General features: G+C 45.1%; 1 pseudogene; it reads right to left on the reverse strand.

Annotated features, from left to right (window-relative positions):
* Positions 1 to 1,998: 1,998 nt before the first annotated feature.
* LOC105354828 lies at positions 1,999 to 5,070 on the reverse strand (annotated as a pseudogene).
* Between the last annotated feature and the right edge of the window lie 202 nt (positions 5,071 to 5,272).

Genomic DNA, 5,272 nt, shown 5'->3' on the forward strand with positions numbered 1-5,272 from the left:
CATCTTCTTCGGTTTGTAGATGCATTGAAATTGTTAAAAAAAAATGATTTTAAAAAAAGGGTGCCTACTCCATGGTTTTGCAAATTCTGATTAAATTCATAACGTGAAACTTTTTTTTTCTTTTAAAGTCAAGCTTATAATCAGAGCCTTTTTGCAAACCGTGGGCCTTTAGCTAAAGCTGCTAATGGACTAATGTATTGGTGATTGTCCTTTGATCTAAAGCTATGGACACACAAGGCACGTGATGTTAACGAACACCTAAACATGGATTCTCAAACGTGCAGTTAGCCCATGGTGTTCATACTGGACAAGCAGGGAGGGCTTTCCTCTCTCTTTTCTTTACTAGCATTGTCCGCCGCCTACAGTTGGAAGAGGTTTGGTGCAAAATGTTGAAGTGTTGCAAGCTTTAATAAATAAACATCAAATGAACAAGGGAACCTTAAAAAAATGTCAAATAACAGTTCACCTGATATTGAATAACTAAACAAAAGATTAAAAACATAGAGGGCAATTGGCTGAATGAGCAAAGCTGTCGATAATCAGTAACTTAAACCAGGAGAAACTGTAACAAAACATGACAAGAATCAAGAAAACAACACAACAAAAAAACAATCTAAAGGGAAACATCCCTATATAGCATGTCTTAATTGAGTCACCTTTGAATTTGACTACTGATGTCCTTCATTTCCCAAGTACCATAACCACAAAACTGAAAGAACAAAAGTGAAACTGATGTAAAATTCAGGCTGAATTGGATTGGAACATACCAAACCAAGAAAATGCTAGAATTTACTTTTTTTTCGCATTTCCCTACATTCTGCCTTGGGTGGGCAGTGATTCTGAACAGACTCTATGTAAATAAAGTCAAGTAAATTGAATTGCACTTAGTTTCAGGCTGATGGCATATTTAATGGAGCCTCCAATGCAGCCCACAGCAGAGATGGACATGGCAGATTTACAGCCGTCCTGTCATCTACAGCCATCATTTTTGCAAGTCGATTTCTTTTAAAGTAAATCAACCAATGACTAAGAGTTTAGTGTAGTTATTTATTTATTTATTTTTACATATTTTTCTTTTCTATTTATCTGTATTTGATGTTACAGGCTTGGATTTTCACACGCGTTTAATTTAAGTAGAGTTGGATGGTCAGTACTACAGCCCTAAACATTCTCTCAGAAATTAAATGAGCTGTTATATTTAGTGCCAAAATAAACATTTTTTTCAATTTTACCCTAAAAATGAGAAAAAAGAGTAGGGAACCAGAATGGCATGATAAAAAAGTTGTCTGTTGATCGCAGACATTGGGAAGTAAATGCTCAGAACTCATCATTACAGGCACGATATAGTTTAGAAGCACATGAGCCGAGGAGGCTTTGATCACTGACTTTCAGAGACACGTGTGCAGCATCTGTCCAACAATGGTCACACAGTGTTGGGCCACTTGGAGTCATCTCACAGGCATCCGCAAGCACAGATGTCAAAACAGGATTACAGGCCTTCAAGCCAAACTGGCCACATGCTGCTCTGTCTTCACAGAAGCAGCTGAGCAAATGGGTTGAATTCTGGCGGCTTTCTGGGGTTAGAAAAGTTAGAAATTTACAGGAATTTCAGTTTTTCAGATGGAATTGTCGAATCCAAATGCTTTATTTTCAGAATTTATTATGTCCGTCTCTTTTTGCTCAAATCAGCCTAAATTGGGTCTGAAATGACAACAAGTCCTGGATTGCTCTATTATTATTTTTTATTTATTTAGAATCATTTATTTATTTTTTGCTGTGGACTCCCATGCAGATAAATTTACCTTAAAGCATGGAAACATGCTCATAACTGAAATTCTGGAAATGCTTAGCTGAGTTAAAAACAAAATTAAATCAATTTCAATGTTCCAGAATTCATTAGTAAGTAACTAAATACACCAACTGGTGCAGCTCGGACACATCCTCAGTGACCCGAAACACCTTGGGGTGTTTCGGGTCTTAGATCATAATACACCCTCACCTGGGCGACCCAGCCGGGGGTGATCAGTCCCCAGCTTGTGTCCGAGCAGCGCTACACCACAAATCTGCCCTCTTGATCCACAGCCACCTAGAGGCTCTTTCTGCTGCCTCACTGATGGTTTTGGTGGCTTTTCTCTCCTGCAACCCTCAAATACCCAGGAGCTTGAGTACTCTGTGCATGGATTGCCCTGGGAAACCCCTGCAGCCCACTTCAAATGGCTCATAACGTGCCCTCCAGCCACTCATCTTACAGGCTTCCACCAGTTCCAAGTATCTGGCTCTCTTCCGCTCGTTGGCCTCGCACATCCGATCTTCCCAGGGTACTGTAAGTTCCAGCAGCACCACTTGCTTTGTGGCGTCTGATGTTAAAACCAGGTCTGGCCTGAGGGAAGTCTCTGCGATGTGCTCTGGAAACTTAAGCTTTCTCCCCAGGTCCACTTGTAATCTCCAGTCCCGAGCTGATGCTAGCAGCCCAGTTGAGATCTTACGCTCTGCTTGTGGTTTCTCTCCTGCCCTGACAAAAGTAATATTGCACTTCTCTGGGAGCTGGTGTTTGCTTTGCTGAATTCCTGTGCAGATGGTGGCAGCCACTGCCCTCAAAACCTGGTCATGACGCCATGTATACCTTCCTTCTCCCATGGCAACAAAGCTGTAGCCATGCGCCTTGCTGGCGCATGGCTACAGCTTTGTTGTAACGATCTTCTTCCACCTCTGTATGGATCTCTTCCTGCACCAGCTGCCGTCTCTCCCTCCCTTTGGCTCTGTCGAATTTCGGTCTTGAGTGGCTTCCAAGACCTGCTCTACCCACTGCCACATTGCCAAGCAAGACACTGTGTCTCAGCCTGGCTTCTGCACGAGCAACTGCCTCTTGAGCCTGCCACTTCTTTCCGGTTTGCACCATGATGCCTGCAGAGGAGACTCTGGTGTCCTGCTCTGGTGACTTTGAATTCTTCTATCAGGCTTGTGAAGGGGAGTTGCAGCTTGTTGGAACGGCCATAGCTATACTACTTAAGCTCCTTGGCAGGCCCAGCCATCTGCGCAGAAACTGGGTGATGTTACGTTCAAAGCTCTCCACGCTGGAAATTCATATATCAGTGATGGCCACAAGAGTCTTGGTAGAATGCCATACTGATATATCCATGCTTTGAACTTTCCTGGAAGACCCGACTTGTCCACCACTGCTAGCCAGGTTTTCAGCTCTTTGTGCATTGTCTCTACTGCTGCCTTATCCTTCAGTGTGGCGTCAAAGACTTTCCCCAGGCTCTTCACTGGTTGTTCTGACACTGAGGGAATTAGGACTCCATCCAAGTGGAAACGGAACTTCTCCACCACTTTTCCTTTCCTCAGAACAAGGGACCTTGATTTAGCTGGCTTAAACACCATTCTTGCCCAAGCCATAAGCCTCTCAAGCCCTTGGAGGAGCCAACGACATCCTGGCACTGATGTAGATGTGACAGTCAAATCATCCATGAAGGCACGAATTGGTGGTTGGCGTGTGCCTGATCTGGATAGTGGACCCCTACATTCTGCTTCAGCTGCTTTGACCAGCATGTTCATCGCAAGGGCAAACAGCACCCCTGATATGGTACAACCTGTGAAGATGCCTTTCTCCAGACGGTGCCATGCGGATGTTACTGAGCCTGATGTGAATCGCAGACAGAAACTGCTGTAGTAATCCTGCACCAGATCTCTGATCTTCTCCGGAACGTGATATGTGGTCAGGGCCATTGCCACCAGCTTGTGCGGAATGGATCCATAAGCATTAGCAAGATCAAGCCAAATGACTGACAGATCTCCTCGATTTTCTCTTGCCTCTCGGATCAACTGGGTAACAACTCCTGTATGCTCTAAGCAGCCAGGCATGCCTGGAACCCCTCCTTTCTGCACTGTGGTGTCAATGTACTGATTTCTCAGGAGGAATTCAGTCAGCCTGTTTGCAAGAATCTTGAAGAATATCTTGCCTTCCACACTGAGCAAAGAAATGGTGCGAAACTGTGTGATGTCACTAGCATTCTCTTCCTTCGGTATCCAGACACCTTCTGCATGTCTCCACTGCGTGGGTATCTTCCCTCTCCGCCACACTGATCTAATGATTTTCCACAGCCTTGCCAGTAGTCTTGGGCAGCTTTTATATACTCTGTATGGCACTCCGCTGGGCCCAGGGGCCGCACCAGCTCGTGCAGCTTTGATTGTTTCTCTCACTTCGGCCATGGAGGGTTCTTTGGTGTTAAAATGGATAGAGGGCTCTCGTGGTCTGATAAGCTCCCTACAGTGTGGGAGATTTTCCTCCCTTCTCTCTTCACTGTAAGTGTCACTAAGACTAAGGTGCTGGTTAATTTCCTCCTCTGAGCACACAAGACTCCCGCTGCGCTTCTGTCCTAACAGCTGTTTGGTAAATCCAAATGGATTTGCTATGAAAGCAGTCCGCTTGAGGGCTTTCTCTCTGGCTCTTCTCCTATGACACTCAGCACGTCTTAGGGAGATGAGCCTCTTCCTCAAGATGATCCGGAGCTCAGTCAGGGTTTCTTTGTCCTCCTCTCTTGCGTTCATAAACTGTTGCTTTAGGGCCTTCAGCTCTTTCCGTAGCTTGCCAATCTCAGCCTCACGCCGGTTTGGGCGAGTCGGGCGCCGCGCCTTCGGTTGTTTGATGCCAAACCTCTCTGCACCAATGTTCATAATCAGCGTACACATCCACTGTAGTCGCTGATCGACTCCTCCTCTCGTCGTTGCTTCTAGGGCTGCATCCACGTCCTCATCAAACTGGCGCCACTCAATCTCCTTGTTTGCGGCAGGCCATAAGACTTGACGGTGTTCAGATGGTCTGCTAGGTGCAGGATGCAGGGCTTGGAGGTTCTGGACACTGTGGGGTGATTCCGGGACCTGCTCCTCCTCCGCCTTACCAGAAGTAGTGCTAAGCACTGACTCTGTGCGTTGCCTTGCTTGCTTACCCCTCGTGCAGCCCATCTTGGCCTGGTGAATCTTCAGACCCCTCAAGTTCTTACAGGACTTGCCGCAAAAGCAGGTTGCTCTCATTGTCGATAATCCAGTGCTAGTGTCTTGTACCGGGAAATCCGTCCGTGTGATATAATATAATAGAGTGTAATAGAGTTTTTTCTTCTGACATGAAATGCATTAAATCTAGTAATAGCCAGTTAGAATGGAAACAAAAAAAGCCTATAATTTAACAACAATATTCCAGCGACATGATAATGATCTGCAATTTATTATTTCACCAAGAAGCTTTGAATCATTTTGTTGACCTTTTCTTTTTAAA

This window comes from Oryzias latipes, chromosome 9, assembly GCF_002234675.1.
Source record: "Oryzias latipes chromosome 9, ASM223467v1".
Lineage (NCBI taxonomy): Eukaryota > Metazoa > Chordata > Actinopteri > Beloniformes > Adrianichthyidae > Oryzias > Oryzias latipes.